The sequence below is a fragment of the Cavia porcellus genome, unplaced genomic scaffold (genome assembly GCF_034190915.1).
Source record: "Cavia porcellus strain 051 isolate PalLab524CR breed Dunkin Hartley unplaced genomic scaffold, mCavPor4.1 scaffold_11, whole genome shotgun sequence".
In the NCBI taxonomy this organism is placed as follows: Eukaryota; Metazoa; Chordata; class Mammalia; order Rodentia; family Caviidae; genus Cavia; species Cavia porcellus.
Window position 1 is genome coordinate 24,993,505 of NW_026947494.1, and position 14,770 is coordinate 25,008,274.

A 14,770-nucleotide genomic window follows, 5' to 3' on the forward strand; every position below is an offset into this window, starting at 1 on the left:
CTTGGAAATAATCAAGATCTAAAAGATAGATATAAAAATAATATATTTTAACCTCTATCTTGTAGTTTATAAAATTCATGGCTAGAAAGGTTTAATTATTGAGTTTTTGGTGCATATTTATTATATTGTAAAAGATTGTATATAACTTGTTTGTTTGTTTTTACAGATTTGTTTCCACTCCCAACCTCTCTGTTCAAATGCTTTTCTTTCCACTTTCACAAAATTCAGTTTTCATTTTATCTTCTTTTCTCATTTTTTCTTTCTGTTTCTTCCTTTTCCCTCCCATTCCCTATTTCCTTTCTGAAAAGTTTCTTCCTATTTCATAATATCTATTGTACATGCATGTTCTTACTTACATTTTCAATTTCTCACACCAGAGAGATAATGCGATATTTGCACATGTGTGTCTGATTAATTTATTCATTGGCTGATGGGCAACTGATTTGCATGATTTCACTATTACAAACTGTATCGTAATAAACATGAGTGGGTGTGCATCACTGGGATATGATGGTTTTAATTTAATTAACTAGATGAAATGGGACTGCTAATCCCAGTTGTTTGAGAAATCTCCATACTGATCTCCACAGTCGTTGCACCAGTGTACACTCCCACCAACCGTGGAGAAGGGTTCCCTGTCCCCCATGGCCTGACAACATGTGTTATAATTCAAAGCTAGACTTAAGCTGAAAACGTTTTGGCCATCTGTGACCTATATGTTACTGGACCAGCTACCTGGAGCATGTATCTTACCCTATCAAATGAGTTCTTTTGAGCAGAAAATCAGATCTGGTAATTACATCAGAACTGATGGCAGATATCAGGACTACACCAGGCAAATTGGGAATACAAGGTCTTTCCACGAATAATGTCTCAGTCTCGCTTTCTTTATTTGATATGGTCTCCAACTACTGGCTTTGAAACACTCTTTAAAAAAAGAAAAGCTGGGACTGAGGATTTAGCTAAGTGGTGTAAGCACCTGCCTGGCAAATGCGAGGTCGTCAGTTCTAATCCTAACACACACACACACACACACACACACACACACACACACACACACACACAGAGAGAGAGAGAGAGAGAGAGAGAGAGAGAGAGAGAGAGAGAGAGAGAAAAGAAAAGAAAGAAAGAAAAACCATTTCTCCTGCCTGAAACTACTTACGAATCGTCCCTTGCACAGTGGATATTCTAGAGATTGAAAATGTAAATATATTGACATAATATTTACTGATTGGGACCTATCTTAAGGTCACAAAGGCGACAAAAATTTTTGGTGTAAACTGGATATTTTCAAAGTTCAAAGTGGTTTTAGATCAGGCACAGAGCTTAGTGCTTTTTCTACCAGGTGCTATAGATCCAGGGATCGTCAGACATCATGCATCTTGTCAAACGTGACTGACCCTGGCATACTATAAAAACTGTGCTTCGGAAAACTGGACAGGGACGCCTGGAGTAAGGAAGAGGACCCTATGTATGTCACTACTCACGCATACCACCAGCCAGAAGGTGTCTCAGTTGAATTGGGAGGGTCGTGGCCTTGGTGGAAGATATTTGTGGGGGGAAAAAGCATTTGCTCTTCCTACTTTCTTTCTCTTTTTTTCTTGGGAATATAAATCCAAATAAATACTTTAAAATTTCACTGTTTACATTCAAGTCTGACTCACTGTATGTGAATTCTTAGGTAGTTGCGTAAACATTAACCACGGGACACATTGGCTGAAAATTTGGGCGGAGTAAGTCCCAGGTTACTAAGATAGAATCAGCAATGTGCTTCTAAAATAACCTTTGAAGGCAAATTCCTCTGATGTGTCTGAAGCAGCCCTTCACATAACTGACTACAAACTTACATAACTTTCTGGAAAGTTAAAAACTTTTTTTGTAATAAATATACATCCCCTGAAGAAGAAGCAGTTTGCCAGGTCACTTGTTAAGACAGCTTTTCACTTGGAAAAGATGCATGGTTTGAGGAAGAGAAGCTATTTCCAAATGCCAGGAAACATACCTGTCACTAACAATTAACCATGGAGTGTGTTACCTCTGCACTCACAATCTCTGCTATTTACTTAGAATAAAGAGGTGCTTCTTTTCTTAAGAGACCTAGAAAGCTATTTTCTTAATTCCAACTTTCTTTGCAGTCCCTGTTGCCTTCTTCTATACTCTTTCCCTTAAAGTCTGTGCTCTTCATATTTTCATTTGAATTTTGTCTTCAATATATTTAAGCATTTATCACCAAAATAACCACAATTTTCCTCTAATGTTCTCCTTGATCTCCAAATTTTCTTTTTCAGTAACAGAAAATTATTAAAAATAATTTAATGATATGATTAGTCCCCTGCTCTAATCAATATGTTTTAGGCTTTCAGTAGAACACAAGAGATATAGTGATTGAAATCTGTCTTCTCCATCCTAATTCCCAGATGTGGGTACTCAGACACTGATGTGTGTGCACAGATACAAATAGACACACACACACACACACACACGTCCATAACCATGCCTAATTTTCTGTATTCAAGAATATTGTGGTAGCTGTTCCCTCTACCTAAAAGACTGCATCAAGATTTTCTTTAAACATTGAGGTCTTAATAGATAATGTTTCCTCTCACAGAACCTTCCTAGCACTCTAGGCAACTTATGTCAGCCATTTTTCTCTGTCATATTGCCCATTTAATTTTACTTGGGCCATCTCCTACTGTCTAAAATTGCCATGTATTATGTTCACTTTGTTATTTCAATTTTTTCAATGGAATGAGCTTCACAGGAATAAAAGGAAGCTACTGATATTTAAACAGAGCCTGATATTTTATAGATATTCCAAATTTTGAGAAAAAAATCATTGTAATGTGTAAATGTCAGGGTAAATATCACACGATTATTAAGGTCATACCTGAAGACATGTAGCTAAGTTAGTATCTTGTGGTTTATGTGAGTAAAATAAAATATCAGAAAAGAAACATAATCAAATTAGAGGGGTTATTGGTTAATTAAGAGGTTTATCTTTAAAATGGAAACCTTTTTTGTTTTTACTTTTTAACATAAATTCTTTCAGGAATTCAAATTCAAACAGATATTCAGAAACCAGGACACAATTCTTGGCCAAGTAATGCATCACTTGCCCTCACTTTGACATCATATAAAAGTGCTACTCATACACTACCAATTCTATTGCGTATTCTCAAATAAATCCTTTGTACATTTTAAGCCTAAATACAATTTTAGGAAAGACAAGACTTACCCCAGAGAGAGATAGAGATTCAATTAGTTAGCTGAAGAATTACATTGTAGATTAATTTTTCAGTGAATTTTCAAAAGTCATGGAGTGAAATGATAAATTAAGGATCATTAAACCTTACAGAATGAGTATGAATTTTTGAAGATTCACTAAGTACTTCACTTGGGGCATCTCATGTATCCACAAATGTCCCTTTGATAAAAGGAAAGAAAAACATTTAACTCTCAAGTTCACATGTGAATCAATGTCACTCTAACAATTTGGGAGAATTTAATTGAGATTGAATAATTCAGCAGACTGAGAAGAACAGAGAAGTTACAATGCCTGAAGTTAGCCATTTGGAATTAAATTGAAAACAAACAAAAACAAACCTAATGACTATTAAATAGCTAGTTTCACAGGGAGATAGAAATATATCACCAAACAAAAATAACTTTTAGCAGAGGATGATTTATAATAAAAATACATTAGATTCTTGCTTCAAAAGTACTGAGATGTGTGAACTACTTATTAATAAGCATATTTCCATTTTAAAACCCCAAAAGAAAATAATCTGAACCTTTCTATAATGAAGTTTTAAATATGTTGACTGTAATACAAAGCAAATGATCTAGCATTTGATTCCTTATGCTGTGAAATGTCGCACTATACCAAAAATATAATAATTGTATAGCATGTGATAGAAATATTTTACCAAAAAATTAGAAACAAGGTTAATTTAATATTTAGCCATCCAATTCTGTACTGAAAATGCCAATTAATGAACAAGGAAAAACTCGAGAATTTAGCTGTTTCACAAGAATAGCACTCCTTTGGTCTTTATTTTCTTGAGTTAATTGTCCAGTAACGTTGGCATCTGAATTTACTGGGCAGAAGTAACATCTATAGCTCTCTAGCATATGGATCATGAATATTCGACATAATCTATCAACATAGAAAGGAAAATGAGCAGGTACTTTCAAAGACAGATGCTTGTTTCAGCAAGGGGCAGTGGACAGGTTTCATGACAGATGATTAAACCTGTGTGCCCAAACTTTACCAAAAGTTGATTTTATTTAAAAAGCAAATATGAAAGTACTTAGTTGCTTACTGAAGGGAGGGGACGAGGAATTTCTTCAAAACTATTTGCATCACAATTTATAACCATTTCATGGTTGATACAGAGTTCAGAATCTACATTGCTATTCAGCGATTTAATAACCCAGATATTTTAACCTCACAATCGCTACTTTTCCCTAACTCGGATTATCAAGATGAGCTAGCTCTATTACATAACTCCACAGAAAATAAATTACATAACAAATCCTACATTTTCAATTACCTACGTATGTATAACTTGTTATGATACCTGATGTGGAACGAAGAGCACAGTGTTCCAGAAGACACACAAATTGTTTGCATCTTTTTAAAAATAATCACTTCCTTTAAAAATGTTCTTGAATATGGCACACAGTGACTTCCACAGAGACGTGTTTTCTCACTTCTGTCTCTGTCTCTGTCTCTCCCTCTCTGTTTCTCTCTGTCTGTTTCTCTCTGTTTCTGTTTCTCTGTCTCTGTTTATCTGTGTCTGTTTCTGTCTGTCTGTCTGTGTCTCTGACTCTCTATATCTATCTATCTATCTATCTATCTATCTATCTATCTATCTCTACCTCTATCTCTCTCCTTCCCACCCTCCATCCCATATCAGGAATCAAACACAGGACTTTGTGCTTACCAGGCAGGTGCTGTGCCACTGAGTTGTATCCCTGGCCCGAAAGACACTCTTCTCAAAGTGTGTTTGAAATATAAAGAACTGAAATTGTACACTGTCGCCAGCATACTCATGTGACTATTGTGACTTTTCTATTTTTATCCAATTAAAGCTGTGTAAGAGCATGTCAAATATAGAGCTGCTGTCCTTTCAGTGCAGTGCAAATCTTTTTGATACCAGAGTTATATTCACACTCACTAAAGAGCTACTTGAACCTTTTCTGAGATGAGTACAGATTATACTAAAGTGGGTGAGACTGTATAAAGAGGAATCAATTTGAGTCTCTCTCTCTCTCTCTCTCTCTCTCTCTCTCTCTCACACACACACACACACACACACACACACACACACGCACGCACACACACACTGAAAAGTATTTATTTATTTATTTTACCGAATGATGCCATGAAGGTGTAATTACCACCAGAATCCTTACAATGAACTAGATGGCAGAAGAGCAAATAAATCAAGGGCAGATTACTTAGGGCTTTTAAATGCAGGCATTTATACTTCCTATTAACAAACCATGATGGAAACAGCTTATGTAGAGAGACAGAAAGAAACAGTATCTATACAGAACCCGTTGGCTTGATATTGCATTGATTTTTACTGTTACACATATGTGTACTTGATGTGTAATTTACTCCATGATTACCAAACATGTGCTGACTCACTTCAGATGTCACTGTTATGCAAATTATATGCTAAGATGCTGAAGAAAGCAATTTAATATGTTTCTGTTTCTCTTCAGAGGATTTTTTAGTTCCACTGAATGTGATACTTGAAAATTCCTTTTAAATAGATATACACTTACTAGGAAGCTACTGGCTTGGTTACATTGTGGCCAAAGTAAAATCTATTTCTGTCTAACACTGTAATCAAAATTTAAAATCAAAATTTTGAACCTAATGTTTGGAGATGTGGTTGATTTCTTGAGCTAATACATTGCCAAGTAAAGAAAAAATATGGATATCAAATGTTAACTACATGGTAGATAAATTCAATTGTTTTCAATATTCAAATATTTCACTTCAAGAGTTTCATTAGTTTCATTATGTAAGCTAAAATATATTTAAATGAACCTTTCCAGTGATATGGATTTCACAACCAGGATGCATATTACAAATATATGCACCAGGATCACTTTATTGGCCTCACCTGCATTGTGGATTCTAATTCCTTCTCTCTCCTGTTGAATATGCGCTATTCTGACACTTGTTAAACCCTGCTCCCACTTTTAATACATTCCATTGTTTTGATGCCCTTCTGCTTTCCAGTTTCTTTTTAGCAATTTGCACATTGATTGCACTATCAATCATTTATTTTCTTCAAGTTAGTTTTGCATTTTGTGGTTTTTTTTGGTTATTACATGCAGTGTGACCTATATGCCACACATTTCTTCCTACATTTAAAAGAATGTAAACATAAAACGTACCCATATATGCTCACAATTTATTTGACAGTTCTCTCATAATGTTCTTAAAATGATAATTACAATATTATCTAATAAGTTTTAGGACTTGCCATGTAGAATAAAAATATCTCTCTAGCTGCTAATGGTAGTGAAATTATGTATTATACCATGTGAGGTATCAATGTTATATTCAAGCATATACTATGTTCAGCATCAAGACTGAATCATAATATATTCCACTAATCTTATATAAGCTATTGAAGAACATGATGCGTCAGTCAGCGTTCACCAGTTAAAACAAATATTCCACTTTGGTGGTCCATGCGTATAATACAGGACGCTGTACTCATATGAGAATAAGAAATGGGTAAGGAATCTCTGAACTCTTCTTGGATTTGCTGTGCAAACTTAAAATTATTCTGCAAAATTTTTGTATATGCTACAACAAAAATTCATTAAGGACTCTCTTCTGTATCAACAATTAAGGTTAGAAAACACACATACACACACACACACACACACACACACACACACACACACCACTAACAAAACTTATTTAGGTTTAGAGCAATTTTTACCATCTACTTATTCTTTCAAAATCACAGTACAATAACATAGCATTCTAATATGTTTCAGTCTTAATTGCAGTCTATTCACAGGAAATCAATTAAACTTGAAAATTTAGACAAATCAAAGTATACCAATAGGTCAATCAGCCTTATCATTATGAAGTGAGTGGGGTAGGAAGAGTATGGTAGGTTTTTTGACTTTTTTTCCTACTTATTTAATTGAAAAACTCACTCAAGCCTTGATCATTTATTCCAGATGCTTTTTCTTTGGTGGTTAAGCAACAGATTTTGAAACTCTGCCTGCTTATTGATTTCATTTCTTTACCTCAAGGTTTCAACCTAGTATGTGAAATAACAACTTTGTTTTTATAGACAATGGCAAGGGAATCATTTTAAGTATGGAGGGTTGTACTTCGCTGTTTCTCATTTTTCCCACCCTCCGGTGGTATTTTGTATTAAAAACTTGTAAGTTGCTGCATTATTTGATTATTAAGCAGCTGCATGGATTTAGGCAAGAAAAGAAAAACCTAAGTTAACAAATGTTAATTAACTGCAAAATGGTAATGAAAATATTTATTTAAAGCTGTGCTTTTAAGATACATCATGATACAAGTTTTGAACACTATTTAAATCAATAGTATAGTATTATTCCAAACACACAATATGCGTAAGTTAACTATAACATAATTTAATCAAAATACTACTAATTTTAGTCGATTTAATGTTAATATAATTTGCATACAATGAAATGTACTCATTCATAAAGTATAATAAGTTTTTTTCAACAAAGTATGTACTACCTAATCTAAAAATAAATATGGAATGATTCTTTCATCGAAAGTATTATTCTTGCCTCTAGGTACATTTTGTCATCTGTTATCTTGGTGCCCTGACTTGAGGCCATCTCAGACTTGATTTTCTTGTCATTTAGTTCATTTTTTCTCTACGATTTAATATAAATTAAGTCAAATTATTCTGTTCGTATGATTTTCTCTTTGACCTATTTTTCTCCAACAATGTTACAGATATGTTCATACTTTGGTAGCATCAGTAGTTTGTCACTGAGAAATACACCACTTCATTTATTTGTCACAGTTTTATTGGTTAATTCACACTAAGAACACTGAGTTGTTTTGAATTCAAGGTTAATATGAGAAATAAGCCCTTATAAACATCCTGGGATGTACATTTCATTTTTCTTACATGATAAGTAGAAAATGACTGTCATATAATTATATACCGAATTTTAAACAAAAATACTGTTTTCTAAAACGTGGCAGATAAATTGACATTTCCATAAGCAGTGTATAACTTGTTCTCTTCAATACTCATGCTGATTTTATCAGCTTATTTTATTTCACCCATAACTGTTGATCTGTAATGGTATCTCTTTATTTTCGTTATGATTTCTCTAGTACTTAATGAGGTTGATAATGCTTTATATGCTTATTAACCATTCATCTATCATTTATATATGTGTAGAGACATTTCTCATAGTCTTTAAACTCATTTTTCATTTTTTGAAATTGTATATAGTTTGTTAATTTTCTTGCAATTTGTACTTCTTGGCTATATTTAAGAAGAACTCAGTTCTACCTAGGATGCTAACTTAGATCTTTGCCAATTCCAAAGTCACACTTTTTTCTGATGCTTTGTTTTATGAAAATTATAAATATTTAGATTTTTAAGTTTAAATTTATGGCTCATTCTAAATTGAATTTTTGGATTTTGTAAGATATAGACTTTTTCTATAATTACATCAAATTATCCACAACTGTCCTTTTTTAAAAATGTAAGATCTATGATTTCTCCCACATGATTACCATCTCTGAAAGTAAGACTTAAATATTTTATATATAATGGATGAATTTCTAAATTTTATTTAAAGGATTTATATCCCTTGTATATTTTTAAAATTTTACTGATGTATGTCTCAGTGAATATTCATTTTCTTTATATACATTCAGAGATTTTTCACTTGAAATTTATGTTTTCAGCCTAGAATACCCTATGTGCCTAATGTGTTATGCTGCATACACCTTCTCTCTGTGTATAACTTTTCCTTTAATTTTCTGAGCTATTTTATAATAGGCACACTCAACATCTTCACAGCTAATTCCGTAGTTTCACAGTGTCTCCGAGATTTAATCTGTGAGTGATTACAAGTCTTACTTAAGGTTCTCTGTACTCAACGTTCATCATCTCATACTATTGTTTATATCAGCTTGGAAATTTATGTTTTAAAAATGATATCCTCATTTTGGTAATTCTTTGTAGCAGGACAAATTCATCTCAAGTTTACATCCTGAAGAAAATGTATCTATTTCTATTTATGGATTCAGATATGGATATAATATGTATAGGTAGACTATAAGTATTTTCTCTTTTCAATTTTAGAGTTCAATAAAATTGGCTAGTGTCACCTGATAAAAATGTTTTTTTTTCCTTCAACATTATCTATAAATAAAAAGAAAACATTTTAACAATGAGTCCTGTCCCTGAGAAGTAAATCAAGATAATGCCTATGTACATTACCATGTTACTGATACATATATGTAAACTATTGACTATCCACAGGTTTATATAACAGGGAAAATTCTGCATATATCTTTATTAATTCACACTAAAATGATATAGTACATTTAAATTATAAGTGACAGTTAACAGAATTTTTTTAGAATACATCTGCATGATTCATTATGTAGTAAGACTGCATTCTTCTAAAGAGTATCCTTAGCAAGCCTGACATGGTGATGCACACCTGTCATCCAGAACTTTAGAGGCTGAGACAGGAGGATCACTACAAGTTTGATTTCAGCCTGAACTACAGAATGAATTCAAGGACAGCCTGAGCTACATAGTAAGACCTGTCTCAAAATAATAATAATAATAATACTTTTAGTTTAGCGTATCAAGGTAGAATAAAAATATGCTTTAAAAATTTAAGAATTAGAATTATATATGTAAAACACTCCTTATGCAATTTTTTAGACTCAAATGCCTAATTAGTTCTCCTATGTTCAGTTTTTCCGTTAGTTTGGGGATTTGTTTTGATTACATGTAAGGAAACACACATACACAATCAGTGTGGTTAAAACAAGATATTAGGGGACTGGGGATTTAGCTCAGTGGCATAAGCGCCTGCCTTGTAATCAGGCAGTCATGAGTTCAATCCCTGGTACCGGTAAAAAGAAAAAAGACAAAAAAAAAAAGATATTTATCTTGAAAACTAAACTTGGAATTATACATCTCAGCTATTATAAAATTTTTCTGGTATCTTTATGACTATTACTTCTGAACTTCTTGGTCTTGTTTGAACCTTGTGGCTCAAAGAGCTACCACCATCACCGTAGATTTCTAGGTAGAAAATAGAAGATTAAATTTTCATTAAGTAGTTTTTCTAGTATTTCTTTGTCAAGGCATGAAACAAAATCATGCTAGGATATAAAAGATATTTGAAAATATATTCTTTTAAAACTCTGGGCAAGAGCAAGTCTAAGTTAAAATTTGGACTTCTGTGACTAAGGGAAGGAGAACATTTACTATTAAGGAGTAACTAAGAGTGATTACCACATTTATTTGTCAATTTAGTCTTTTATACTTTATTATATATTTTCCTCTTCTAGAGAGGACATAGTCTAATAGAAAATGTAAATAACCTATGATAATTCAATGACAAATGCCAGAAATTTTAGTGAATTCATAAGTGCAAAATTTTTATAATCTGAAGAAACCCAAAGAATTTCTCTGAAGAACTTACAGATTTAGTAGCATTTTGAAGGATGGGAAGCAACACATAAATTTCCTCAATATGTTATTGAATAGTGTTGAAAATCAACAAAGTAAAACCAAATCTAGATGAAATCATTATCCAGTTTTACAAATAACCTTTATATCATGGGAAAACATCAGACTGTATAAATATTTTATTTTACGATTATAACATGGTATGTTAAATTTCATTTGCAGACAAATCTGAGTGAATTTTAACTAAAATTTAGTTTGATATCTGTATCTGTGTTCATACTTTTTATGTGACAACACTATTTAAGGCATCAAATTTTAACGAACATCTCTTCCATGATAATATAGTTAACATTTAGTTAATCACCAGAAGAAGATTTCTGTTGTGAAATACGGTTAAAAGAAATTGAGATCTGTAATCTTCCCACCAGACTTCAAATTGCATTTCTCTTTAAGTTTATTTATTGGAGTCTACAAATGGATGGCTGACTCCAATTCCATATTTCATAGCAAGATGATGGCACTTGTTTCAAAGTGCCAAATTTGGAACTACCAGGCTATTTTAAAATCAAAATCGTTTGCATGCTACCTGCTTCTTTAAACTTGTATCCTGTTCCTCTTAGACTATTTTCCTTCTCATCTCAGGAACCCAAAAGACAATGTCACTGGTGTTCAGAACAAGTAATGCATTTGACACCCACTTCACTTACTGTTAAGTCACTTAGAAGACATGCAGGAGCCACTCTGTGTGTGAAAGAAAGATTTTATGACCATAGAGAAATACAACTGAATTTCTAAGACATGGGTTACACAATTTTAATTTCAGAATACAAACCAGAGAACTCTAATAATTAGTGTCACAATAAAATGCATTGGCAGCATATTAACAACCAGTGTCACAGTAGAATGCATAGGTAATACAAATGCTTTGAAGTTAAATATGTGATAATGCATTATTTTTCTTTAAAAACCAAAAACTTTAAAATGTATTCTTTCCATTCCTCTGATGTTTAAGGATTGGAGACATGAGTACTGACTTTACCTAGTATTATGGGAATAATCATTATGCTCATTATAGTCATTATTCTAACACAGTGAAGTATGATTTTTAAATTTGTAGTGCTACTTGACTTATCTGATGTCTGTCAGCTTTCAGAAGGATTAACATTCAAAGTGCAATGTGTGATACTTTTTGTTTTGTGCGTACCAGGGGACCTTGGGGAGTCAGGGAGTCCTTTGCCTATTGGTTTTGTGTTATTTTAACATTGCTGTCCTTGCTTTGCCTGGCTTCTCAGCTCTTGCCCCACAGCTTCTTTTTGTTTACTTGACCTTGTTCCACTGTCTTCCTCAATAATAGACCTACATGTACTATGGTAATATTCCTCATGATGGTATTTTATTAGCCAAGCAAGGAAGTTTCTATAGTTGATTTAGGTAATGCTAATTTTTGCTTATATTTAAATTTTTTATTCTTATTAGTAACAAAGCAGTGGAGATAGGATAACCAAAGGAAAATTCTAATAAATAACTTCTTTGTGAAGAAACATATGCACACACACACACACACACACACACACACACACACACACAAATCCCCCTCCGCATGATCTACTTCATCCCCATTTTCTTTTCTATAACAATTTGTACAATTACACAAAACAGTACACAGAACAATAATATACCCAGCCTCAGATTCTTGGCAGACTCTTGGTCTAGATTACCATCTTCTCCACACTCCATGTACTTGTGGTTTCATCTTCATTTAATCTGGCATATCCTGAGAGATCCAACCAGCATCCTCTGCTCAGCCTCAGTGAGATAAAATAATATGTCTTACAATGCAACCTCAGGATAGCGCAGGAACTTCTCACACTTTTCTTTTCTACATCTAGAAAGGCTCAGTGGACCTACTCTGGTAGCTACCTTTGGAACAGGTTGGGGAACACTGCTTCCTTGAGACACTGTAGTGCCTGGGGTATATTGCACTGTGAGTTCTGTGAGATTCTGCTTCCTCATCTCTGGCCACTAACCCTGCCTGATGATCTCCCAGGAACATTTTCCTGGTGAACTGCCCCATGATGTGGGATTTGGAACAGGACTCAATGGATCACTGGTTCTATTTGCCCCTTGGCAATGTCTCAGGTTTTTAGGAGCGACTTTGAGTCCTAAAGCTGCACTCTTCCTGGTCCCAGGTCTGTGTCTCCAAACTATAGATGAGGAGCATAGACATGATTGTCTGCTCTCTATGGACCTGTTGTCAGACCTGTTTAGCTTCATGAAAACTGGCCATCTCCTTGAAGTGGGAATTCTTGAAGCAACCTCACTCAGAAAAGCCATTCTGCCAGTATGTGCCTTGGGTTTGACTTTTGGATAGGGTCTGTTTTGGGGTTGATGGCACAGATAGCTTGAGACACTTTGCAGTCCAGCCTTGAAAGAACCCTTGTCCTGGTACTCACCACAGTCAGAATGCCTGAAAAGGAAATATCATGCCAATCTTGACCTTTTCCCATAAGTAAACCTCTGAGACACCAGTCTATAAAGGAATAATTGAATTTGCATATAATCTGCCCATGATATGGATCTCTGCAATATTGCCAAGGGCCCAAATCACCTTCCTAGAAATGAGGAGCATAAGCTACTAGAAAAAAGATAGGAATGTTAGATTTGAATTCTCTAACAAGGTTACCACCTGAAGGTATACAAGTCAAGGTCAGTAAGGCAAATCGTTCTTTTGACAGTTGTATTTTCTAAACCTGATTTATAGCAGAAATACATGGGTTAGAGTCTTGCTGTAGTTGAGTTGCACACAAAGGAGGATATACAAAATGAGAGGTAGTATTTACTTTAGCTAATTCTTGTAGATGCTTGAAAATATAGGGGCCCAGCTAGCTCAGTTGATAGAGCATGAGACTCTTAATCTCAGGGTTGTGGGTTCATGCCCCACATTGGGCACCAAAAATTGTAAACCCAAATATTGAGTTCAATCATCCAAGTATTGTAATCCTCTTTCTAGTTTTCCTTACAATCCAAAAAGTTATATTTGTAATCCCATTGAGACATTATTGGAATCCTAGTAAGTTAATTCCAATCTACTACCACCAATCCCACCCACTGTGAGAGTAAAGACTCCAAGACATGTTCCAAGGTAAGGGCAGCCAAGAGGTCCTAAGTCCAATCCTCATGAGGACATGCAGACAAAGGCCTCGATCGTAGGCCTCTCCCAGCATTTATTATCTTGTGAAGAAAAGGAGGATGGCTCAAGGATGAGTGATAGCAAGGATGTCAGGGATTATTGAGTAACCTGAGCTGGCTGGCCAGGTGCAAGAATGGCACCTCTGTAATTTTCAGAGATAAATATATGCAGAAGGATTGATTTAATAGCCCAATTAAGGTAGCAGTGGAATTGTTTTAGGGGGCTGTAGCTTCAGTTTCTGATATGCAAACTCTTGTACCCTGGGGAGTCATAGCCTGTAATCTTGAGGCTCATAACCTGTTGGCATTCACAGAGCTTTTTGCTTGAACATCTAGTGTGCTCAATCATATATTGTGGAGAACACTATGCAAGGAAACAGGACTGTCTGATGGCTAAAGACTTTGTACATTAGCACCTCAGCTAGCCTTATTTGCAATGCTCAGAGCCAATTGAAGAGAGAAGGAAATACCCTAGCCAACCTTTTACATATCAGTATAAGAAAATGAGTCTTCAAGTAACCAAAGTCACACTAATTGTTTTGAATTCAAACAGAGTCACTGGAGTTGTCTCCCACAAGATTCAAAAATAGGAATTTGATCAGGAGCTTGTCTGCTGCCTCTGCAGCTTCTAGGCTTTCTAAGTCTATAGGAGGTCTACAAGGACATTCCAGGACAGCCAGCTCTTGAGAGAAAGGAAGTGATACACACTTGGTGACATCCTTGGCAAACCCTTACATGTAGTGCTGTACTAGCCCACAGCTGCCACAGTTCCCAAGTTTCTAAATTAACTCGTACTCTTCCTTTTCAAAAAAAAATGATTCTTGAAATACCAAAGTTAAAGCAGTATTTATTCTTTCCTATGGTAAACA

At 34.4% G+C, this 14,770-nt stretch overlaps 1 long non-coding RNA gene and 1 other non-coding gene across 7 annotated transcripts in view; one reads left to right on the forward strand and one right to left on the reverse strand.

The window, feature by feature from the left end:
• Nucleotides 1-5,061, reverse strand: part of LOC134478062 (uncharacterized) — a 70,216-nt gene extending 65,155 nt beyond the window's left edge. The window contains exons 1-2 of one of the 6 annotated variants that reach the window (XR_010050416.1): nt 4,947-5,049; nt 3,236-3,424 (exon numbers count right to left, since the gene is read on the reverse strand). This is a non-coding gene — a long non-coding RNA (uncharacterized LOC134478062). Of the gene's footprint in view, nt 1-3,235; nt 3,425-4,946 lie in introns of all 6 variants that reach the window. The other 5 variants (XR_010050418.1, XR_010050420.1, XR_010050417.1 and 2 more) reach the window with 5 other exon arrangements.
• An 8,527-nt stretch (nt 5,062-13,588) lies between these two features.
• Nucleotides 13,589-13,661, forward strand: Trnak-cuu (transfer RNA lysine (anticodon CUU)). Its single transcript has one exon. It is a non-coding gene; the product is annotated as a tRNA-Lys (tRNA).
• Nucleotides 13,662-14,770: the final 1,109 nt, after the last annotated feature.